This window comes from Kogia breviceps, chromosome 3 (assembly GCF_026419965.1).
Source record: "Kogia breviceps isolate mKogBre1 chromosome 3, mKogBre1 haplotype 1, whole genome shotgun sequence".
NCBI lineage: Eukaryota > Metazoa > Chordata > Mammalia > Artiodactyla > Physeteridae > Kogia > Kogia breviceps.
In genome coordinates, this window is record NC_081312.1 from 148706358 (window position 1) to 148732863 (window position 26506).

The 26506-nt window shown below is 37.7% G+C and overlaps 1 long non-coding RNA gene across 1 annotated transcript in view; it reads left to right on the forward strand.

Moving 5' to 3' along the window:
• The window catches only part of LOC136793840 (uncharacterized), a 49092-nt gene extending 23637 nt beyond the window's left edge, over positions 1–25455 (forward strand). Inside the window, exons 2-3 of the long non-coding RNA XR_010839812.1 lie at positions 21838–22249; positions 24037–25455. This is a non-coding gene — a long non-coding RNA (uncharacterized lncRNA). The remainder of the gene's footprint in view (positions 1–21837; positions 22250–24036) is intronic.
• The last annotated feature ends 1051 nt before the right edge of the window (positions 25456–26506 follow it).

Below are 26506 nucleotides of genomic sequence, written 5' to 3' on the forward strand. Positions count from 1 at the left end.
GAAGGAAGGAAATAAAGATCAGAGTGAAAGAAATGGAAACTAGATAAAAATAGGAAGAATCAACAAAACTAAAAATTCTATGAAAAGATAGCTAGACTATATACGTGTTGATTGCTAAAACTTTCCTCTCAGAACCTCTTTGGGTGCATCCCACAAGATCTGATATGTTGTATTTACATTTTCTTTTGTTAAATAACTTTTTATTTCAATTGCAATTTCTTTGATCCATTGGTTGTTTAAAAGTGTATTGTTTAGTTTTCACATGTTTATAGATCTCACTTTCCTCTTGATCTAGATTTCTACTTTTATGCCATTGGGGACAGAAAAGGTAGCTGGTATGATTTCAGTCTCTTAGATTTGCTAGGATTTGTTCTGTGTCCTATCATATGCTCTATGCTGTAGAATGTTTCTTGTGCACTTGAAAACAATGTGTATTCTGCTTTTGGATGGAATGTTCTGTGTATATTTGTTAAGTTCATCTGGTCTAATGTGTCCTTTAAGACCAGTGTTTCCTTATTGATTTTCTGTCTGAATGATCTACAATTGATGTAAGTGGGGTGTTAAAATCCCCTACTATTATTGTGTTACTGTCAGCTTCTCCCTTTATGTCTGTTAATATTTCCTTTATGTATTTGGTGCTCCTATGTTGGGTTTATTTATGTTTATAATTTTTATATGTCCTTGGTGTATTGACCCTTTTGTCATTATTTGTCACATCTTACCATTTTTTATTTCAAGTCTATTTTGTCTGATATAAATACTGCTACACCCACTTTCTTTTTGTTTCCAGTTGCTTGGAATATCATTCTCTGGCCCTACATTTTGAGCCTCTGTATTAATATGTCTTTAGAGCTCAGATGAGTCTCCTTAGGCAGCATATAGTTGGGTCATTTTTTTTTAATCCATCCAGCCACTCTGTACTTTTTGATTGCTGAGTTCAATCCCTTTATATTTAGGGTAATGTTGATATGTAAGAACTTACTACTGCTATTGAATCTTTTGCCTTCTGGTTATTTTGTCACTCCATTGTGTTTTTTTTTAATTTAAAAAAAAATTTTTATTGGGGTATAGTTGATTTACAATATTGTGATAGTTTCTGGTGTACAGCAAAGTGAATCAGTTATACATACACATATATACAATCATTTTTAGATTCTTTTCCCATATAGCTCATTACAGAGGATTGAGTAGAGTTCTCTGTGCTATACAATAGCTCCTTATTAGTTATCTAATTTTATATATAGTAGTGTGTATATGTCAATTCCAACCTCACAATTTATCCCTCCCTCCATTTCCCCACTGGTAACCATAAGTTTGTTTTTTACATCTGTCACTCTTTCTGTTTTGTAAATAAGTTCATTTGTACCATTTTTTAGATTCCACATATAAGTGATATCATACGATATTTGTCTTTCTCTGTCTGACTTACTTCACTTAGTATAATCATCTCCAGTTTTGTCCATGTTGCTGCAAATGGCATTATTTCATTCTTATTATGGCTGAGTAATATTCCATTGTATGTATGTACCACATCCTCTTATCCATTCCTCTGTCGACGGACACTTAGGTTGCTTCCATATCCTGGCTATTGTGAATAGTGCTGCGGTGAACACTGCATGTATCTTTTCGATTTATGGTTTTCTCAGGATATATGCCCAGGAGTGGGACTGCTGGATCACATGGTAGCTCTATTTTTAGTTCTTTAAGGAACCTCCATACTGTTCTGCATAATGGTCATACCAAATTACCTTCCCACCAATAGTGTAGGAGGGTTCCCTGTTCTTCACACCCTCTCCAGCATTTATAGTTTGGAGATTCTTTGATGCTGGACATCCTGACCAGTGTGAGGTGATACCTCATTATGGTTTTGTTTTGCATTTCTCTAATGATTAGTGGTGTTAAGCATCTTGGCATGTGCCTCTTGGCCATCTGTTTGGAGAACTGTCTGTTTAGATCTTCCAGCCATTTTTTTTTTCACACACACACACTGTATTTTATTTTTACAAGAGATAAAAAACCTGACACCAAGCATTGTAAATGGATGACCACAACAAAAGCAACAATGATTGAACATAAAACACACTCATACTATGTCATAATATTGACATTCAGTCCAGTAATCCTCCACCATAACAGCTTCTTTACTTTGCAGTGAAAATTGATTTCTATATTTTTTACCTCTGAGTCCTTGTGGGATTTTTTTTATTATTATTCAAACAGAAAATCACAAAAATTATAATCATCCTCATCAGTTCACTCAGTCTCATGTAATTTTTTTTCATCTTTATCTTTTGTTAGCACTTTTATGAATTCATCAGTATTCCATTAGAGTTCTGAAAATACTCATTCATTCAGTTCAGCAGTATAGTCAGTTACCAGAAACCTGTACTTGTCAGTCTTTTCCATAAATTCCTTGAAGATGAAACCCTTTTATAGGAACATTTTTGCAAAGGCATCAGAGTACACCCAGAACTGTCTGTAAATGACAAAAGACTTTAAAATGACCACAGTTAAAGATTTGATGAAAGTTCACAACAATGCAATTGACAAGGAAATTTAGTTATTTCTGAGATATACATTTTAAAGTAATAACTAGAATTATGACTTATAACATTTTACCAGAACATATAAGATTTTTAGAAATTTCATGTAATGTCTGAACCATTTATATTAACATATTTCCATACAAATAACCCAAAGAAAGTTTAGTATTAGTTGTTTTGTTTGTGTGTTTGTTGTTTGATACTGCAGGTTCTTATTAGTCATCAGTTTTATACACATCAGTGTATACATGTCAATCCCAATTGCCCAATTCAGCACACCACCATCCCCAGCCCACTGTGCTTTTCCCCCTTTGATGTCCATAACTTTGTCCTCTACATCTCTGTCTCAACTTCTGCCCTGTAAACCAGTTCATCTGTACCCTCTTTCTAGGTTCCACATACATGTGTTAATATATGATATTTGTTTTTCTCTTCTGACTTACTTCACTCTGTATGACAGTCTCTAGAGCCAACCACGTCTCAACAAATGACTCAATTTCATTCCTTTTTATGGCTGAGTAATATTACATTGTATATATGTACCACAACTTCTTTATCCGTTCATCTGTTGATGGGCATTTAGGTTGCTTCAATGACCCAACTATTGTAAACAGTGCTGCAATGAACATTGGGGTCCATGTGTCTTTTTGAATTAATGGTTTTCTCTGGGTATATGCCCAGTAGTGGGATTGCTGGATCATATGGTAATTCTATTTTTAGTTTTTTAAGGAACCTCCATACTGTTCTCCACAGTGGCTGTATCAATTTACATTCCCACCCACAGTGCAAGAGGGTTCCCTTTTCTCCACACCCTCTCCAGCATTTGTTGTTTGCAGATTTTCTGATGATGCCCATTCTAACTGGTGTGAAGTGATACCTCGTTGTAGTTTTGATTTACATTTCTCTAATAATTAGTGATGTTGAGCAGCTTTTCATGTGCTTCTTGGCCATCTGTATGTCTTCTTTGGAGAAATGTCTATTTAGGTCTTCTGCCCATTTTTGGATTGGGTTTTTGTTTCTTTAATATTGAGCTGCATGAGCTGTTTATATATTTTGGAGATTAATCCTTTGTCTGTTGATTTGTTTGCAAATATTTTCTCCCATTTTGAGGGTTGTCTTTTTGTCTTTATTCTTTCCTTTGCTGTGCAAAAGCTTTTAAGTTTCATTAGGGCCCATTTGTTTATTTTCGTTTTTATTTCCATTACTCTAGGAGGTGGATCAAAAAAGATCTAGCTGTGATTTATGTCAAAGAGGGTTCTTCCTATGTTTTCCTCTAAGAGTTTTATAGTGTCTGGTCTTACATTTAGGTCTCAAATCCATTTTGAGTTTATTTTTGTGTATGGTGTTAGGGAGTGTTCTAATTTCATTCTTTTACATGTAGCTATCCAGTTTTCCCAGCACCACTTAATGAAGAGACTGTCTTTTCTCCATTATATATCCTTGCCTCCTTTGTCATAGATTAGTTGACCATAGGTGTGTGGGTTTATCTCTGGGCTTTCTATCTTGCTCCATTGATCTATGTTTCTGTTTTTATGCCAGTACCATATTGTCTTGATTACTGTAGCTTTGTAGTATAGTCTGAAGTCAGGGCATCTGATTCCTCCAGCTCCGTTTTTTTCCCTCAAGAGTGCTTTGGCTATTCGGGGTCTTTTGTGTCTCCATACAAATTTTAAGATGATTTGTTCTAGTTCCGTAAAAAATGCCATTGGTAATTTGATAGGGATTGCATTGAATCTGTAGATTGCTTTGGATAGTATATTCATTTTCACAATATTGATTCTTCAAATCCAAGAACATGGTGTATCTCTCCATCTGTTGGTATCATCTTTAATTTCTTTCATCAGTGTCTTATATTTTTCTGCATACAGGTCTTTTGTTTCTTTATGTAGGTTTATTCCTAGGTATTTTATTCCTTTTGTTGCAATGGTAAATGGGAGTGTTTCCATAATTTCTGTTTCAGATTTTTCATCATTAATGCATAGGAATGCAAGAGATTTCTGTGCATTAATTTTGTATCCTGCTACTTTACCAAATTCATTGATTAGCTCTAGTAGTTTTCTGGTGGCATCTTTAGGATTCTCTATGTATAGTATCACGTCATCTGCAAACAGTGAGTTTTACTTCTTCTTTTCCAATTTGTATTCCTTTTCTTTCTTTTTCTTCTCTGATTGCCATGGCTAGGACTTCCAAAACTATGTTGAATAATAGGGGTGAGAGTGGACATCCTTGTCTTGTTCCTGATCTTAGAGGAAATGCTTTCCGTTTTTCACCATTGAGAATGATGTTTGCTGTGGGTTTGTCATATATGGCCTTTATTATGTTGAGGTAGGTTCCCTCTATGCCCACTTTCTGGAGAGTTTTTATCATAAATGGGTGTTGAATTTTGTCAAAAGCTTTTTCTGCATCTATTGAGATGATCAAATGGTTTTTATTCTTCAATTTGTTAATATGGTGTATCACATTGATTGATTTCTGTACATTGAAGAATCCTTGCATCCCTGGGATAAATCCCACTTGATCACGGTGTATGATCCTTTTAATGTGTTGTTGGATTCTGTTTGCTAGTATTTTGTTGAGAATTTTTGCATCAATATTCATCAGTGATATTGGTGTGTAATTTTTTTCATAGTATCTTTGTCTAGTTTTGGTATCAGGGTGATGGTGGCCTCATAGAATGAGTTTGGGAGTGTTCTTTCCTCTACAATTTTGTGGAAGAGTTTGAGAAGGATGGGTGTTAGCTCTTCTCTAAATGTTTCATAGAATTCACCTCTGAAGCCATCTGGTCCTGCACTTCTGTTTTCGGGAAAATTTTTCATCACAGTTTCAATTTCAGTGCTTGTGATTGGTTTGTTCATATTTTCTGTTTCTTCCTGGTTCAGTCTTGGGAGGATATACATTTCTAAGAATTTGTCCATTTCTTTCAGGTTGTCTATTTTATTGGCATAGAGTTGCTTGTAGTAGTCTCTTAGGATGCTTTGTATTTCTGCAATGTCTGTTGTAACTTCTCCTTTTTCATTTCTAATTTTATTGAGTCTTCTCCCTCTTTTTCTTGATGAGTCTGGCTAATGGTTTATTAATTTTGTTTATCTTCACAAAAAACCAGCTTTTAGTTTTATTGATCTTTGCCATGGTTTTCTTTCTTTTTATTTCATTTATTTCTGCTTTGATCTTTGATTTATTTCCTTCTGCTAACTTTGGGTTTTGTTTGTTCTTCTTGCTCTAGTTCCTTTAGGTGTAAGGTTAGATTGTTTACTTGAGATTTTTCTTGTTTCTTGAGGTAGGCTTGTATAGCTTTAAACTTCCCTCTTAGAACTGCTTTTGCTGCATTCCATAGGTTTTGGATCGTCGTGTTTTCATTGTCATTTGTCTAGGTATTTTTTTGATTTGTTCAGTGATCTCTTGGTTGTTTAGTAACGTATTGTTTAGCCTCCATGTGTTCGTGTTTTTTACGTTTTTTTCCCTGTAATTCATTTCTAATCTCAGCATTGTGGTCAGAAAAGATGCTTGATATGATTTCAATATTCTTCAATTTACTGAGGCTTGATTTGTGACCCAAGATGTGATCTATCCTGGAGAATGTTCCGTGCGCACTTGAGAAGAGAGTGTAATCTGCTGTTTTTGGGTGGAATGTCCTATAAATATCAATTAAATCTATCTGGTCTGTTGTGTCATTTAAAGCTTCTGTTTCCTTATTTATTTTCATTTTGCATGATCCATGCATTGGTGTAAGTGAGGTATTAAAGTCCCCCAGTATTATTGTGTTACTGTCGATTTCCTCTTTTATAGATGTTAGCAGTTGCCTTATGTATTGAGGTGCTCCTATGTTGGGTGCATATATATTTATAATTGTTATATCTTCTTCTTGGATTGATCCCTTGATCATTATGTAGTCTCCTTCCTTGTCTCTTATAACATTCTTTATTTTAAAGTCTATTTTATCTGATATGAGTATTGCTACTCCAGCTTTCTTTTGATTTCCATTTGCATGGAATATCTTTTTCCATCCCCTCACTTTCAGTCTGTGTTCCTAAGTCTGAAGTGGGTCTCTTGTAGACAGCACATATATGGATCTCGTTCATGTATCCATTCAGCAAGCCTGTGTCTTTTGGTTGGAGCATTTAATCCATTCATGTTTAAGGTAATTATAGATGTGTATGTTCCTATGACCATTTTCTTAATTGCTTTGAGTTTGTTTTCATAGATCCTTTTCTTCTCTCGTGTTTCCCACTTAGAGGAGTTCCTTTTAACATTTGTTGTAGAACTGGTTTGGTGGTGCTGAAGTATCTTAGCTTTTGTTTGTCTGTAAAGCTTTTGATTTCTCCATCATATCTGAATGAGATCCTTGTTGGGTAGAGTAATCTTGGTTGTAGCTTCTTCCCTTTCATCACTTTAAGTATATCATGCCACTCCCTTCTGGCTTGTAGAGTGTCTGCTGAGAAATCAACTGTTAACCCTATGGGAGTTCCCTTGTATGTTTTTTGTCATTTTTCCCTCGCTGCTTTCAATAATTTTTCTTTGTCTTTTATTTTTGCCAATTTGATTACTATGTGTCTTAGCATGTTTCTCCTTGGGTTTATCATGTATGGGGCTCACTGCGCTTCCTGTACTTGGGTGGCTATTTCCTTTTCCATGTTAGGAAACTTTTCAACTATAATCTCTTCAAATATTTTCTCGGGTCCTTTCTCTCTCCTCCTTCTGGGACCCCTGTAATGCGAATGTTGGTGCATTTAATGTTGTCCCAGAGGTCTCTTAGGCTGTCTTCATTTCTTTTCATTCTTTTTTCTTTATTCTGTTCTGCAGCAGTGAATACCACCATTCTGTCTTCCAGGTCACTTATCCGTTCTTCTGCCTCACTTATTCTGCTATTGATTACTACTAGTGTATTTTTCATTTCAGTTATTGTATTGTTCATCTCTGTTTTTCTTTAATTCTAGATATTTGTTAAACATTTCCTGAATCTTCTCGATCTTTGCCTCCATTCTTTTTCCGAGGTCCTGGATCATCTTCACTAGCATTATTCTGAATTCTTTTTCTGGAAGGTTGCCTACTCCACTTCATTTAGTTGTTTTTCTCGGGTTTTATCTTGTTCCTTCATCTGGTACATAGTCCTCTGCCTTTTCACCTTGCCTATCTTTATGTGAATGTGGTTTTTGTTCCACAGGCTGCAAGACTGTCATTCTTGCTTCTGCTGTCTACCTTCTGTTGGACGAGGCTATCTAAGAGGCTTGTGTAAGTTTCCTGATGGGAGGGACTGGTGGCGGGTAGAGCTGACTGTTGCTCTGGTGGGCAGAGCTCAGTAAAACTTTAATCTGCTTGACTGTTGATGGGTCAGGCTGGGTTCCCTCCCTGCTGGTTATTTTGCCTGAGGCAACCAAACACTGGAGCCTACCTGGGCTCTTTGGTAGGGCTAATGACAGACTCTGGGAGGGCTCACACCAAGGAGTACTTCCCAGGACTTCTGCTGCCAGTGTCCTTGACCCTATGGTGAGCCACAACGCACCCCCCCCCCCACCGCCTCTGCAGGAGACCCTCCAACACTATCAGGTAGGTCTGGTTCAGTCTCCCTTGGTGTCACTGCTCCTTCCCCTGAGTCCTGATGTGCACAGTACTTTGTGTGTGCCCTCCAAGAGTGGAGTCTCTGTTTCCCCTAGTCCTGTCAAAGTCCTGCTATCAAATCCCACTAGCCTTCAAAGTCTGATTCTCTAGGAATTCCTCCTCCTATTGCTGGACCCCCACCCAGCTTGGGATGCCTGATGTGGGGATCATAACCTTCACTCCAGTGGGTGGACTTCTGTGGTATAAGTGTTCTCCAGTCTGTGAGTCACCCACCCAGCAGTTACGGGATTTGATTTTACTGCACCCCTTCTGCTGTCTCATTTTGGTTTCTCCTTTGTCTTTGGATGTGGGGTATCTTTTTTGGTGAGTTCCAGTGTCTTTCTGTCAATGATTGTCCAGCAGCTAGTTGTGATTTTGATGTTCTCTTAAGAGGGAGTGAGAGCATGTCCTTCTACTCCACCATCTTGGTTCCTCCCCTGCTCCATTGGTTTTATTCATCTTTTTCTACCTTTGTAAGTTGTTCGTTTTCATGGAGATTTGCTCATTATCCACTTTTTTAATATTTTGTGTCTCTGATATAGATTTTTAGTTTGCAGTTACCATGAAGTTTACAGACATCATCTCATAGATAAATTGCTATCAGTATAAAAAGGACAATCTTATCTTCTTTTCTTTTTTATAATTTATTTTTATGAAAGTATAGTTGATTTACAATGCTGTTAATTTCTGCTGTACAACAGTGACTCAGTTATACATATATATACATTCTTGTTTTATATTAGTTTGCATTATGCTTTATCACAGGATACTGAATACAGTTCTGTGTGCTATACCACAGGGCCTTGTTGTTTATCCATTCCATATATAATTGCTTACCTCTGTTAACCCCAAACTCCCAATCCATCACTCTCCCAAACCCCTACACTTTGGCAACCAAAAGTCTGTTCTTTATGTCCGTAGGTCTCTTACTGTTTCGTAGATAGGTTCATTTGTGTAAAATTTTTATTCCACATATAAGTGATAACATATGGTATTTGTATTACTCTTTCTGACTTACTTCAGTTAGTATGATGATCTCTCAGTCCACCCATGTTGCAGCAAATGGCATTATTTTCATTCTTTTTATGGCTGAGTAGTACTCCATAGTTTATATGTACTACATTGTCTTTATCCATTCATCTCTTAATGGACATTTAGGTTGTTTCCATGTCTTGGCAATTGTGAATAGTGCTGCTATGAACATAGGGGTGCATGTATCTTTTTGGATTAGAGTTTTGTCTAGATATATGCCCAGGAGAGAGATTGCTGGATCATATGGTAATTCTATTTTTAGTTTTCTGAGGGACCTCCGTACTATTTTCCACAGTGGCTGCACCAACTTACATTCCCACCAACAGTGTAGGAGGGTTCCCTTTTCTCCACAACCTCTCCAGCATTTGTTATTTGTAGGTTTTTTTCATGATGGCCATTCTGACCAGTGTGAGGTGGTACTTTATTGTACTTTGGTTTGAATTTCTCTACTAATTAACGATGTTGAGCATCTTTTCATGTGCCTATCAGCCATCTGTATTTCTTCTTTGGGGAAATGTCTCTTTAGGTCTTCTGCCCATTTTTTGATTGGGTTATTTGTTTGTCTGTTGTTGAGTTGTATGAGCTGTTTGTATATTTTGGAAATTAAGCCCTTGTTGGTCTCATCATTGGCAAATATTTTCTCCTGTTCTGTAGGTTGTCTTTTCATTTATTTTTTTGGTTTCCTTTGCTGTGCAAAAGCTTGTAAGTTTGATCAGGTCCCATTTGTGTATTTTTGTTTTTATTGCCTTGGGAGACTGACCTATGAAAACATTGGTATGATTTATGTTAGAGAATGTTTCGCCTATGATCTCTTCTAGGAGTTTTACAGTGTCATGTCTTTAAGTCTTTCAACCATTTTGAGTTTATTTTTGTATATGGTGAGAGGGTATGTTCTAACTTCATGAATTTACATGCAGCTGTCCAATTTTCCCAATACCACTTGCTGAAGAGACTGTCTTTTTCCCCTTGTATATTCTTGTCTCTTTGGTCGAAGATTAATTGACCGTATGTGTGTGGGTTTATTTCTGGGCTGTCTGTTCTGTTCCATTGATCCATATGTCTGTTTTTGTGCCAATACCATGCTGTTTTGATTACTGTAGCTTTTTAGTATTGAAGGACTATTTTATCTTAATTGGCTTATAAAGGTTTCATTCTTTTACGTCTCCCCTATTATAGTTTTGGCATTACAGTTTATCTTTTTATGCTGGGAATTTATTTCCAAATTATAGTAGCTATAGTTATTTTCAGTGTTCTTATCCTCTAACATATCTGCTGTAATTATTTAGTATTTTAAACTAGAGTTACAGCTTTCTATTTATCACTTTAATCAGAGTTCTGTGTACTTTCAGTTTTTTGTTTCATCTTGAAAAGCTTCTTTCAATATTTCTTTAAGGCAGGTCTAGTGGTAGTGAAACTGCTTTAGCTTTTGTCTGGGAAAGTCTTGGTTTCATCATGTCTGAAGGATAACTTTGCCAGATAGAGTATTCCTGGCTGGCAATTTTTATCTTTCAGTATTTGAATATGCCATTGCCCTCTCTCCTGGCCTGTAGAGTTCCTGTTGAGAAATCTGTTGAGAGCTTAATGGGTGTGTGTTTGTTTCTTGGTTGGTAGATTACTGTCTTTTTTCCCCCGGTTGCATTTAAAATTCTTTGTTAGTGACTTTTGACACCTTTATTGTAATATATCTTATAGCGTCTCTTTGCATTAAGATAAAGTGTTCTCTTACTGTTGTGGACATGTGTATCCAGTTTCTTCTCCAGGTTTAGGAAGTTCTGGGCTATTATTTCCAAATATTTTTCTATTTTTGTTTTATTGAGATGTAATTTACATAAGGCATTGTATAAGTTTAAGGTATATAGCATAATGATTTGACTTACATATATATAATAAAATGACTATCACAGTAAGTTTAGTTAACATCCATCATCTCACATAGATACAAACTTAAAAGTAGAAAAAAACGTTTCTTGTGATTAGAATCTTAGGATTTACTCTTACAAAGTTCATATATATCATACAGCAGCGTTAATTATATTTATCATGTTGTACATTACATCCCTAGTACTTATTGATCTTATAACTGGAACTCTGTACCTTTTGACTGCCTTCATCTAATTCCCCCTCCTCCATCTCCTGCAACTGGTAAACACAAATCTGACCTCTTTTTCTGTGAGTTTGTTTTTGTAGTATAATTGACCTACAGCACTGTTAGTTCATGTTCCACAACATAGTGATTTAGTATCTCTATACATTTCAAAATGATCACCACAATAATTACAATATGTCACCATACATAGATATTACATAGAGATTGACTGTATTCCCTACACTGTACATTTCATAACTGTGACTCATTTATTTTCCAGCTGGAAGTTCGTACCTCTTGATATCCCTCACCTATTTCTTTCCTCCCCCTCCCACACAGTGAACACCTGTTAGTTCTCCATATCTATAACTGTTTTGTTTGAATATATTTGTTCATTTGTTTTGTTTTTATAGATTTCACATACAAGTGAAATCATACAATGTTTGTCTTTCTCTGTCTGGCTTATTTCACTTATCATAATACTCTCTAGGTCCATTCACGTTGTTGCAAAGGGCAAGATTTCATTCTTTTTTATGGTGGAATATTACTCCATTGTGTGTATATACACATACATCTTTATTCATCTATTGATGGAATCTTTGGTTGCTTCCATATCTTTTATTTTCATTTTCTTAAAACTGTCTCTGTAATTATTTATTTACTTTAAATCAAAGTATAGTTGATTTCCAGTGTTGTTAATTACTGCTGTACAGAAAATTGACTCGGTTATATATAAATACACACACACACACACACACATATATATATATACACACATATTATATATACAGACACACACTCTTTTTCATATTCTTCTGCATTACAGATTATCATAGGATATTGAATATAGTTCCCTATCCTATACAGTAGCACTTGTTGTTTATCCTTTCTGTATATACCAGTTGGCATCTGCTAATCCCAAACTCAAAATCCATCCCTCTCTCACCCCACTCCTACTTGGCAACCACCAGCCTGTTCTTTATGTCCATGATTCTGTTTCTGTTTCATAGATAGGTTCATGTCCTGTTTTTGATTCCACATATAAGTGATATTATATGGTATTTGTCTTTCTCTTTCTGACTTACTTCATTTAGTATGATAATCTCTAGGTTCATCTGTGTTGCTACAGATGGCATTATTTCATTCTTTTTATGGCTGAGTAGTACTCCATTGTTTATATGTACTATGTTGTCTTTATCCATTCATCTATTGATGGACATTAAGGTTGTTTCTATGTCTTGGCTATTGTGAATCGTGCTGCTGTGAACATAGGGGTGCGAGTATCTTTTTGGATTACAGTTTCATCTGGATATATGCCCAGGAGTGAGATTGCTGGATCATCTGGTAATTGTTTTTAGTTTTCTTTTTTTTTTCTATTTATTTATTTATTTTTGGCTGCGTTGGGTCTTCGTTGCTGTGTGCAGGCTTTCTCTAGTTGCAGCAAGCAGGGGCTACTCTTCATTGTGGTGTGCAGGTTTCAGTAGTTGTGGCATGTGGGTTCTAGAGCACAGGCTCAGTAGCTGTGGACACAGGCTTAGTTGCTTTGTGGCATATGGGATCTTCCCAGGCCAGGGCTTGAATCCGTGTCCTCTGTCTGCATTGGCAGGTGGATTCTTAACCACTGCGCCACCAGGGAAGTCCCTGTTTTTAGTTTTGAGGGACCTCCGCACTGTTTTCCACAGTGGCTGCACCAACTTACGTTCCCACCAACAGTGTGGTAGGGTTCCCTTTTCTCCACAACCTCTCCAGCATTTGTTATTTGTAGATTCTTTTATGATAGCCATTCTGACCAGTGTGAGGTGGTGCCTTATTGTAGTTTGGTTTGCATTTCTCTAGTAGTTAGCAATGTTGAGCATCTTTTCATGTGCCTATTGACCATCTGTATTTCTTCTTTAGGGAAATGTCTCTTTAGGTCGTCTGCCCAGTTTTCAGTTGGGTTATTTGTGTGTTGCTGAGTTGTATGAGCTGTTTGTATATTTTGGAAATTAAGCCCTTGTTGGTTGCATCGTTGGCAAATATTTTCTCCTGTTCTGTAGGTTGTCTTTTCGTTTATTTTTTATGGTTTCCTTTGCTGTGCAAAAGCTTGTAAGTTTGCTCAGGTCCCATTTGTGTATTTTTGCTTTTATTGCCTTGGGAGATCTCAGAAAACATTGGTATGATTTATGTTAGAGAATGTTTCGCCTATGACCTCCCCTAGGAGTTTTACAGTGTCATGTCTTTAAGTCTTTCAACCATTTTGAGTTTATTTTTGTATATGGTGAGAGGGTGTGTTCTAATTTCATGGATTTACTTGCAGCTGTCCAATTTTCCCAACACCACTTGCTGCAGACTGTCTTTTTCCCATTTTATATTCTTTTTTTTTTTGCAGTACGCAGACCTCTCAATGCTGTGGCCTCTCCCATTGCGGAGCACAGGCTCTGGATGTGCAGGCTCAGTGGCCATGGCTCACGGGCCCAGCCACCCTGCAGCATGTGGGATTCCCCCTGGACTGGGGCACGAACCCGCGTCTCTTGCATCGGCAGGCAGACTCTCAACAACTGTGCCACCAGGGAAGCCCTCCCATTGTATATTCTTGCCTCCTTTGTTCAGGATTAGTTGACCATAAGTGTGTGGGTTTATTTGGGGGCTCTCTATATGATTGATGTAGGTTTCTGTTTTTATGCTGGTACCATGCTGTTTTGATGTCTGTAGCTTTGTAGTATAGTCTGAAGTCAGGGAGCCTGATTCCTTCAGCTCTCTTCTTTTTTTAAGGTTGTTTTGTCTGTTTGAGGTCTTTTGTGTTTCCTTACAAATTTAAAAAATTTTTGGACTTCCCTGGTGGTCCAGTGGTTAAGACTCTGCACTCCCAATGTAGGGGGCCCGGATTCGATCCCTGGTCAGGGAACTAGATCCTGCATGCTGCAACTAAAGATCCTGTGTGCTGCAGCTAAATATCCTGTGTGCCACAACTAAGACCCTGCGCAGCCAAATAAATAATTTTTTTTTAACTAAAAACTTTTTTGTTTTAGTTCTATGATAAATGCCTTTGGTATTTTGATACAGATTGCATTGAATCTGTAGATTGCCTTTGGGAGTATGGTCATTTTAACAATATTAATTCTTCCAGTATCACAGTGTATCTTTCCTTTTTCTTTCATTTATTTTTGGCTGCGTCGGGTCTTAGTTGCAGTACATGGGCTCTTCATTGAAGCATGTTGGCTCCTCTCTAGTTGTGGTTCCCAGGCTTCTCCCTAGTTGTGGCATGCAGGCTCCTGAGCTCATGGGCTCAGTCGTTGCAGCGCGCAAGCTCAGTAGTTGTGGCATGCGGGCTTAGTTGCTCCGCGGCATGTGGGATCTTAGTTCCCCGACCAGGGATCAAACCCACATCCCCTGCATTGGAAAGTGGATTTTTAACCACTGGACCACCAGGGAAGTCCCAAGCACAGTGTATCTTGACATCTGTTGTTGTCATCTTCAGTTTCTTTCATCAGTGTCTTATATTGATAGTTTTCTGAGTTTAGGTCTTTTACCTTTTATTCATAGGTATTTTATTTTTATGATGTGGTTTTAAATGGGATTGTTTCCTTAATTTCACTTTCTAATATTTCATTGTTATATAGAAATGCAACAGATTTCCATATATTAATTTTGTATCATGCAACTTTACTGAATTCATTGATGAGCTCTAGTAGTTTTCTGGCGGTGTCTTTAGGATTTTCTATGTATAGTATCTCTCATCTGCAAACAGTGACAGTTTTACCTTTTCCTTTTCAATTTGGATTCCCTTTAGTTGTGTCATCTGATTCCTGTGGCTAGTACTTCTAATACTGTGTTGAATAAAAGTGGCAAGAGTGGGCATCCTTGTCTTGTTCCTGATCTTACAGGAAATGCTTTCAGATTTTTCACTTTTGAATATGTTGTTAGCTGTGGGCTTATCATATATGGCCTTTATTATCTTCCTTCTCTGACCCCTTTCTAGAGTTTTTATCATAAATTCATGTTGAATTTTCTCAAAAGCTTTTTCTGCATCTATTGAGATGATCATATGGTTTTTATTCTTCAGTTTGTTAATGTGGTGTATCACTTTGATTGATTTGCAGATATTGAAAAATCCTTGCATCCCTGGGATAAATCCCACTTGATCATGGTGTGTAATCCTTTTGATGTATTGTTGGATTCAGTTTGCTCATATTTTGTGAGGATTTTTGCATCTATGTTCACCCGTGATACTGGCCTATAACTTTCATTTTTCTGTGATATCTTTGTCTGAGTTTTTGGTATTAATTTGATCATGGCCTTGTAGAATAGTTTGGAAGCATTCATTTCTCTGCAATTTTGGTGGAATGGTTTGAGAAGGATAGGTGTTAACTCTTCTCTAAATGTTTTGTAGAATTCACCTGTGAAGACATCTGTTCCTGGACTTTTGTTCGGTGGGAGGTTTTTTTTTTAAATTGGTCTGTTCATATTTTCTATTTCTTCCTGGTTTAGTCTTGGGAGATTGTACATTTCCAGGAATTTCTCCATTTCTTCTGTGTTGTCCAATTTATTGGCATATAGTTATTTGTAGTAGTCTCTTATCCTTTGTTTCTGTGGTGTCAGTTGTAATGTCTCCTTTTTCATTTCTGATTTTATTGATTTGGGCCCTCTTTTTTCTTGATGAGTCTGGATAAGGTATGTCAATTTTGTTTAACTTTTAAAAGAAACTCTTCATTGATTTTTTATTTTTTTTGTCTCTATTTCATTTATTTCTACTCTGATCTCTACCATGTCTTTCCTTCTACTAACTTTGGGGTTTGTGTTTTTTTCTAGCTCCTTTAGGTGTAAGGTTAGGTTGTTTATTCAGTTTTTTTGTTTCCTGAGGTAGGCTTTTATTGCTGTAAACTTCCCTCTTAGAACTGCTTTTGTTGTTCCCATAGAATTTTGGATTGTTGAGATTTGGTTTTGTTTTCATTTGTGTACAGGTATTTTTAAATTTTCTCTTTGATTTCTTCAGTGATCTATTGGTAGTGTAGTAGTATATTGTACAGCGTCCACATGTTAGTGTTTTTTGAATTTTTTTTCTTTTGGTTGATTTTTAGTCTAATGCTGTTGTGGTCAGAAAAGATGCTTCATAGAATTTCAGTTTCCTTAAATTTACTGATGTTTGCTTTGTGTCCTAGCATGTGATCTATTCTGGAAAATGTTCCATGTACACTTGAAAAGAATGTGTATTCTGCTGTTTTGGGATAGGATGCTCTATATATATATCTATTAAGTTCCCCTGATCTAATGTGTCTTTTAAGGCCAGTGTTTCCTTATTTATTTTCTGTCTAGATGATCTTTCCTTTGATATAATTGGGGTGTTAAAGTCCCCTACTATTATTGTGTTACTGTTGATTTCTCCCTTTGTGTCTGTTAATATTTACTTTATGTATGCTTCTATGTTGGGTGCATATATATTTACAATTGTATCTTCTTGGATTGATCCCCTGATCATGATGTAGAGTCCTTCTTTGTCTCTTATAACAGTCTTTATTTTAAAGTGTATTTTGCTACCCCCAGCTGTCTTTTGATTTCCAGTTGCATGGAATACCTTTTGCCTTCCAACTTTCAGTCTCTGTGTGTCTTTAGATATGAAGTGAGTTTCTCGTAGGCAGCATATTTATAGGTCTTGATTATTGTATCCATTCAGTCACTCTGTCTTTTGACTGGAGCACTTAGTCCATTTACATTTAAAATTATTGATGTATATGTTCTTATTGACATTTTGTTAATTGTTTTGGATTTGTTTTTGTAGGCTTTTTTTGTTCCTTTCGTCTTTTGTTTCTTGTGATTTTACTATCTTTAGTGTTATGTTTGAATTCATTTTTCTTCTTTGTGTGTATCTATTATAGATTTTTGATTTATGGTTACAGTGGGGTTCACATACAGCTAGCTAGCAGATAGATATGAATGATTGTTTTAAGTTGCTGATCTCTTAATTTCACATGCATTTTAACAACTCTGCATTTGTACTCTTCTCCCCTTACAATTACTGTTTTTGATATAATATTTTACATCTGATTGTTTTGTCTTTCCCTTAACTGCTTAATGTGGATATAGATTATTTTACTACTATTATCTTTTAACCTTCCTACTAGCTTTATGAGTGAATGATTTCCTACCTTTACTATATGTTTGCCTTTACCAGTGAGCTTTTTCCATTTGTCATTTTCATGTTTTCTTGTTGGGATCTTTTTTTTTTTTTTTTTTCACTTAGAGGTTCCTTTAACATTTCTTGTAAATCTGCTTCCATCATCTGAACTCCTTTAGCTTTTGCTTGTCATTCAAGCTTTTGATCTCTCCAACAAATCTGAACAAGAGCCTTGCTGGGTAGATTATTCTTGTTTTAGGTTTTTCTCTCTCACTACTTTAAATATATCATGTCACTCCCTTCTGGCCTTCAGAGTTTCTGCTGAAGAGTCAGCTGATAGCCTTATGGGAATGCCCTTATGTGTAACTTGCTGCCTTTAATTTTTGCTATTGTAATTAAAAAGAGAGAATATTAAAGATAATGTTTCTTGCTGTGTTCCTCTTTGGGTTAATCCTGTATGAGACTCTCTGAGCTTCGTGGACTTGGATATCTATTTCCTTTCCCAAATTAGGGAAGTTTCCAGCCATTCTGTCTTTAAGTATGTACTCAGTCTCTTTCTCTTTTCTCCTTCTGGACCCCCTATAATGTGAATGTTAGTGCACTTAAGTTGTCTCAGAGGTCTCTTAAACCATCTTCATATCTTTTCATTCTTTTTTCTGTTCAATTTCAGTGATTTCCACTACTGTCTTCCAGCTCACTGATCCATTCCTTTGTATCATTTGGTCTGCTGTTGATTTCTTCTAGTGTGTTTTTCATTTCAGTTATTGTATTCTTCATCTGTATGATTTTTCTTTGTATATGCTCTTTGTTAGAAACATCTAATCTCTCTCTCTGTGCATCCATTCTTCTCCCAAGTTCTTTGATCATCTTCAATCATGACCCTGAACTCTTTCTTGGGTATATTGCCTATCTCTACTTCACTTAGTTCTCCTGGGGTTTTATCTTGTTCCTTTGTTTGCAACATATTCATGTGTTGCCTCATTTTGCCTAATTTGTTCTTCACATTTCCCAGCCTAGGAGAAGTGGCCTTTTGTAAGAGACGTCCTATGCATCCAAGCAGTGCACTCCCCTCTTGCCACCAGAGCTATATGTACTAGGCGTTCCTAGAGGGCTGTGTGGGGCTTTCTGTCTTGGTAGGCTGACGGTGTGGTCAGTCTGGTAGGGTTGGTTGTCCCCTAGCCTGGTTGGTTGCCAGGTCCTACCTTTTGTGGAGTCTGCCAGCTGCTGGTTGGCAGGACTGGGTCATGAGGCGGCTGACTGTGGAACCCCACAGGTTCTCTAGGCTAATGCTGGGTTACTGGTGGGCAGAGTCAGGGTCCAGGAGACCCCAGGGCTGTTGTCCACCCACTGCTATTTGAATCTGGTTACTGGGGCTAGTGCCAGCCTCCTGGCTGATAGAGGTGGGTTCTGGGGTCTGGTTGCAGGTCCCAGGGGTCCCAGAACTGGGATCAGATAGCTGGTGAGTGGGGCCAGTTTCTGACACAGTTGGCTGTGGGACCTGGGGTGTTTTGAAGCTTGTGTTGGCCTGCTGGTGGCCAAGGCCCAGCTGGTCCCTGGGCAGAGTCTGGGTCTGCAAGCTGCACGGCTACAGTTTTCTTGCAGCTGGTGTCTGTGCCCTAGTGGTGAGAGTGGGTCCTGGGGTCTTTGGCTGGAAGGTCTTGGGGGGCCTCGGCTAGTGCCTGCACACTGGCATGTGGGGCTGGGTCCTCTCATGGACAGGGCAGCGTCCAGAGGCAACTGTGGGCTCAGAGGGTCTTAAGGCAGCCTGTCCACTGGTGGGTGGGACTGTGGTCACACCCAGTTAGTTGCTGGGTCTTGGGGCCAATAAGCTAGAGGGAGGATTCCAAAATGGCACTTGCCAGCACCAGTGTCCACATGGTAGAAGGAGCTCCCAAACATGGCTACCATCAGTGTCTGCATTTCCAGGATGAGCTGCAGTTGTTTCTTGCCTCAAGGAGACTTTCCAAGATCAGCAGGCTCCTATCCAATTACTGCTTCTCCCTGGGTCCTGGAGTGTGTGATAGTTTGTGCACACCCTTTAAGAGTGAAGTCTCTTATTTCCTACAGACTCTGGGACTCCTGAAAGTAAGCACTGCTGGCCTTCAAACCCACATGCTGTAGGTGCTCATCTTCTTGGTGTAGAATCCCTGGGCTAGAGAGTCCAACATGGAGCTCGGATGTCTCACTCCTTTGGGAGAACCTCTGCAATTGTAATTATTGTCCCTTAGCTCGGTGCTTTGTGACCACCTAGAGGGATGGGATAGGGAGGGTGGGAGGGAGACACAAGAGGGAGGGGATATGGGGATACATGTATATGTATAGCTGATTCACTTTGTTATACAGCAGAAACTACCACACCATTGTAAAGCAACTGTACTTGAAGATATTTTTTTTTTAATTCTAATTATTCTCCCATTTGTGGGTTGCCAACCCATATGTAGGGGACTTGCCTATATTGTGACTCTGCCCCCTCCTAACTGTGATGGTTCCTTTATATCTTTAGTTATAGAAGACCTTTTTTGGTAGGTTTTTTTTTCATTGATGGTTGTTCTGCAGATAGCTATGATTTTGGTATGCCTGTGACAGGAGGTGAGCTCAGGGTTTTTTTACTCCACCATCTTGACTACTTCCCTCATCTGAATCATTTCCAAAGTCCTATCCTCTGGCTTGCTAATTCTCTCTTCCATGCGATCTGCTCTATTTCCAATGTTTTTAATGCAGCCTTCATCTCATTTCCTGAGTGAGTTCCTCAGGTCCAGATTGTTCGGTTCTTTAAAATTTCATTCTCTTGGTAAAGTATTCCTTCTGTTCATTAATTTCATTCCTCAGTTCACTGAAAATTCGTTGAATTTCTTCATGACAACTCTTTTGAATTCTTTATAAGGTAGATCACAGTATTCTGTGTCTTTGGGTTCAGTTGCTGAAAAACTGTCATTTTATTTTTACTTTTGCCATATTACGACGATTTTTTCATAGTGTTTGATGAAATGTGCCTCTGCACATTTTCATTTGAAGTAACAAATGCCTTTCTTAGGTAAGGCTTTGTTTGCTTTGATTCTAGTAAATAGGTTGGTAATACGAAGCCTTTCTTTTGCTTTCCAGAAGGTGGCAATAGAGCACAAGTTTTTGACTTACTGGAGCTAAGTTGGGAGCATGTGCATAAAAAAGCTGGTGTTAAAAAAAGAACAAAGGCTGGTGACAGACTGGGGTTGAGGGGGTATATAATAAGCACTTGGAGATTTGGGTATGCCCATGGCCTGGCAGGGGGAATCTTCCACTGGGGGAGTTCCAGCAGTGCATAGGAGGACTTATTGATGGAATTCCAGGACAGATGGCAGGAAACCCATACCTTCAGTTGTCTTTGGCTGCCTTCTTTCCTTTCCATCCTCCTGGTTACAGAGGTCTCTCTTCAGGACTCAGGTGTTGCCAAAGAAAAATAGGGCCCTTCAGCTGCCACCTACATTGCCAGGCAGACTGTCACCCCTTTCACTTTCCACCTCCTCTGCCAGAGAGACTGTTGCCACCACCACTGCAACTCCCTTGGCTCTGTGGTCTTCTCCAAGATCCAACCCACCCACTTTCAGATGCACAGGTGGATGCATCTCTTGGGTGTCCTGGTGTGTGTGCAGAGGCACTTTCTGTTACAGATGTCTAATAGTTGTAGGTTGAAGTGGAGAGAAAAAAAGGAACAACTCATGCCACCATGATACTGCCCTTACTCCCGTGACCAGCTGCCAACATTGCATTGTGCCCTTGAGCACATCCTTTCCTTGTATGTAATTAACACCAGATGGAAATCAAATGTATTCAGAAACCATTTTTACTCATTGGAGTTAATGAGCTAAAAGAATATTGGTACTGTTGACAACTGCAAGTCCCCCACAGGCTGCAGTCCTGGAAGTCAGGTGGAGAAAGTGTTTCAAGGAGGAAGGAGAGATCAGCTGTCAAATCATGCTTGATGGGTCATGTAGGATGAAGACTGAGAAAGGACCACTGGATTTAACAATGTGGCGGTCATTAGTGGTCTTAAGCAAGTTTGCTGAAATGGTAAAGGAAAAAAGCCTGAATAAAAGTAGGTACAACAGAGAATAGGAGGAAAAAAAAATCAGAGTCCATGAATATACTATTTCGAGGAGTATCACCATAAAGGGAAGCAAAGAATGTAATAGCTGGAGAGAAAGTAGAATTAAGATGATTTTTTAAACTTTTTCCATGTATATTTTCAAGCATACACAAGAATTGAGGGAAAAGTAAAATGGACCTATTGATACATGTACTCGTTTCCCAGTTTCAATAGCTATTGATATTTTGACAATCTTGTTTCATCTACAACTTTCTGATTGGAGTATTTTAAAGAATCACTGTTTCACCTCTGATAACTTTAGTATATATTGTTTTTAGATGAGAACATAAAAATTATAATCACAGTGACAATATTAACTATAGTGCCTTAATGTCATAACTCATCTGTGTTTATCTTTTTCCAATAGAATAGAGAATTTTTTAAGGGAAAAATAACAGCATGTGTGTATACTGATGGGACTGATCCAAGAGATGGAAGGAACAAGATGCAGGAACAAGAGGAAATGGGCTCTCATGCCCGGATGGAGGAGTGGCCTTACATAGATGCAGAGTGGTCTCCCTGGTTAGAGGAGAGAAGGCCAAGTGTGCAGACAGATGCACAGCATGGGGGAGATGTGGTGGAGAGAGCATGTGGAGGTTCTATTCAGATGCTTCCATTGTCTCAGTGAAATAAGAAGCAAGATCCTCGTCCAGAGTAAGGATGGAAGAGAAGGTGTTGGAGGTTTCAGGAGGAGAAAGTGTGTGATAGCAGGAGCTGAGCACTACTTACCCAGAATGGGATCCTTAAGATGATCCTTCTTCCTTTGCAGGAGAAGGAAGGTAAGTCACTTTGCTTGGCCACCATTGAAAAACAATACAAAGGAAGCATCTAAAGTAACTGGTACAGAAGCAAAACTTCATCATTTCCAGGTTCAGGAATTTATCTTTATATCCAAAACAATCTGAATGTCAAGTCACTGGACATTCTAGTTCTGAAGACTCGGTGTTAATGAGTGGTCCATTTCAAGGCCCAATGCAGTAGTCACTGTAGAAGTGAAAGAATTCTGAGCCAGAAAGAAACTGCTTTTGTCCCCACCTTCTGTCTTATCCCTGAGTTTCTGCTTTCTGATTTGAAACTTTGCATTATCAATTGGGAATTTTCCTCAACTTTTTCAGGGTTAATTGGGAATTTAAAAATTATTCAAAGTATAGTATGATGTTTCCTCTCCTTTACCTTTATGTAACCTCTCCTCTCTGTATATTCACTCCTGCCTGCTTTCACAGCTATTAATACTAGTTAACTAACATTTATTCATTATTCACTCTATGCTTTGTACTCATTTGAGGAAACAGACTTTGAGAGGTTGAGTGACTTGCCCAAACACACATTATAGGTAAGGGGCCAGTTCTTGAACCAAGGTCATATGACTTCCAAGACCTCTATCCCAGCCACAATACTGCACCCACCTGATTATCACTCAGAGTTTCCCCCATAGCCATTAGCACAATGACATGCTGAAAAGCAAACTAAGACTACTGGCTGGCCCCTTGACCCTGCCTGGTCTAATCTCAGCTCTGCTACTTTTTAATTGAATGACATTGGACAAATTATTTAGCCTTTTGTAACATTTGTTACCTCACTAGTACAAAAAAATACCTATTAACAGATTTACAACATAGTTATTTTGAAGATTGAATTATATGAAACATATATGAAACATAACATATTATATGAAACATAATTATATGAAACATAATTATATGAAACATACTTAGAGCCTGCCACGTAACACGTACTAACTAAATGTTACCTAAAAAATATTGTTCTTACCACTAATCAGCTTTGGCCAAGTGACTTCACATCTCTAAATATGTTCTGCTTCCCTGATTTGCTTTGATAGAGCTCTGGGAATCACTGAACCATGTAAGGTATACCTTGGGGAACGATGTTCCTGGTTTTGCCCTATTAGGGAAAATTGGGTGTTATAATATATCATTCTTTCTCTGACCATCCCACAAAACTCCTTTCTCCTTTTCTTGCAGTGACTGCATTTGTTCTGGGAAGCTGTTACATGTTATCTGCCTTTTATGTATTTGGGACAACAGTACAGTGACTTTTTATATTTTTGTTAATGCTAATTTCCCACAGAAAAACTGTAAAAATAAGCCACATAAAAATGACAAAAACAAAAAAATTGTACTTTTAGGGTGAGAAGTAAATAATATTTAGTTCTCCAGAGATTAAAAACCTAAAAGACAAGTTCATGAGCCTACAGTTCTGCCCAGTAGTCAGACATGCAGGGAGTAGAAGGGCTCTAGGTTCAGGGGTGAGGGGATTTGTCTAAAGTCATTTGTTCTTTTACAACAAGGTATCACCTCACACCAGTCAGAATGGCCATCATTTAAAAGTCTACAGATAGCAAATTCTGGAGAAGATGTGGAGAAAGGGAACCCTCCTACACTGTTGGTGTGAGAGTAAATTGGTGCAGTCACGATGGAGAACAGTACGCAGGTTCCTCAGAAAACTAAAAATAGACTTGCCATATGATCCTGCAATCCCACTCCTCGGCATATATCCAAAAAAACTCTAATTCAAAAAGATAAATGCAACCCTGTGTTCATTGCAGCACTATCTACAATAGCCAAGACATGGAAGCAACCTAAATGTCCACTGACAGAGGAATGGATAAAGATGTGGTACATAGAAACAATGGAATATTACTCAGCCATGAAAAAATAATGCCATTTGTAGCAACAAGCATGGACCTAGAGATTATACTAAGTGAAGTTTGAAGAGAAGTACCATGGGATATCACTTATATGTGGAATCTCAAATACTACACAAATGAACTTATCTACAAAATGGAAATAGACTCACACCAAGACACATAGTAATCAAATTGGCAAAAATTAAAGGCAAAGAAAAATTGAAAGCAACAAGGGAAAAATGACAAATAACATACAAGGGAACTCCCATAAGGTTAACAGCTGATTTCTCAGCAGAAACTACAAACCAGAACGGAGTGGCATGATAAAGTGATGAAAGGGAAGAACCTACAACCAAGATTACTCTACCCAGCAAGGATCTCATTCAGATTCAATGGAGAAATCAAAAGCTTTACAGACAAACAAAAGCTAAGAGAGAATTCAGCACCACCAAACCAGCTCTACAACAAATGCTAAAGGAACTTCTCTAAGTGGGAAACACAAGAGAAGAAAAGGACCTACAAAAACAAACCCAGAACAATTAAGAAAATGGTCATAGGAACATACATATCTATAATTACCTTAAACATGAATGGATTAAATGCTCCAACCAAAAGACAGGCTTGCTGAATGGATACAAGAACAAGACCCATATATGTGCTGTCTACAAGAGACCCACTTCAGACCTAGGTACACATACAGAGTGAAAGTGAGGGGATGGAAAGAGATATTCCATACAAATGGAAATCAAAAGAAAGCTGGAGTAGCTATACTCATATCAGATAAAATAGACTTTAAAATAAAGAATGTTACAAGAGACAAGGAGGGACACCATATAATGATCAAGGGATCAATCCAAGAGGAAGATATAATAATTATAAATATATATGCACCCAACATAGGAGCACCTCAATACATAAGGCAACTGCTAACATCTATAAAAGAGGAAATCGACAGTAACACAATAATACTGGAGGACTTTAACACCTCATTTACACCAATGCATGGATCATGCAAAATGAAAATAAATAAGGAAACAAGCTTTAAATGACACAATAGCCCAGATAGCTTTAATTGATATTTATAGAACACTCCACCCAAAAACAGCACATTACACTTTCTTCTCAAGTGCACACAGAACATTCTCCAGGACAGATCACATCTTGGGTCACAAATCAAGCCTCAGTAAATTGAAGAATATTGAAATCATATCAAGCATCTTTTCTGACCACAATGCTATGAGATTAGAAATGAATTACAGGGAAAAAAACATAAAAAACACGAACACATGGAGGCTAAACAATACGTTACTAAACAACCAAGAGATCACTGAACAAATCAAAAAATATAGACAAATGACAATGAAAACATGACAATCCAAAACCTATGGGATGCAGCAAAAGCAGTTCTAAGAGGGGAGTTTGTAGCTATACAAGCCTACCTCAAGGGACAAGAAAAAACTCAAGTAAACAATCTAACCTTACACTTAAAGGAACTAGAGCAAGAAGAACAAACAAAACCCAAAGTTAGCAGAAGGAAATCAAAGATCAAAGCAGAAATAAATGAAATAAAAAGAAAGAAAACCATGGCAAAGATCAATAAAACTAAAAGCTGGTTTTTTGAGAAGATAAACAAAATTAATAAACCATTAGCCAGACTCATCAAGAAAAAGAGGGAGAAGACTCAATAAAATTAGAAATGAAAAAGGAGAAGTTACAACAGACATTGCAGAAATACAAAGCATCCTAAGAGACTACTACAAGCAACTCTATGCCAATAAAATAGACAACCTGAAAGAAATGGACAAATTCTTAGAAAGGTATAACCTTCCAAGACTGAACCAGGAAGAAACAGAAAATATGAAGAGACCAATCACAAGTAATGAAATTGAAACTGTGATTAAAAAATCTTCCAACAAGCAAAAGTCCAGGACCAGATAGCTTCACAGGAGAATTCTATGAAACATTTAGAGAAGAGCTAACACCCATCCTTCTCAAACTCTTCCACAAAATTGCAGAGGAGGGAGCACTCCCAAACTCATTCTATGAGGCCACCATCACCATGATACCAAAACCAGACAAAGATACTATGAAAAAAATTACACACCAATATCACTGATGAATATTGATGCAAAAATTCTCAACAAAATACTAGCAAACAGAATCCAACAACACATTAAAAGGATCATACACCATGATCAAGTGGAATTTATCCCAGGGTTGCAAGGATTCTTCAATGTACGGAAATCAGTCAATGTGATACACCATATTAACAAATTGAAGAATAAAAATCATTTGATCATCTCAATAGATGCAGAAAAAGCTTCTGACAAAATTCAACACCAATTTATGATAAAAACTCTCCAGAAAGTGGGCATAGAGGGAACCTACC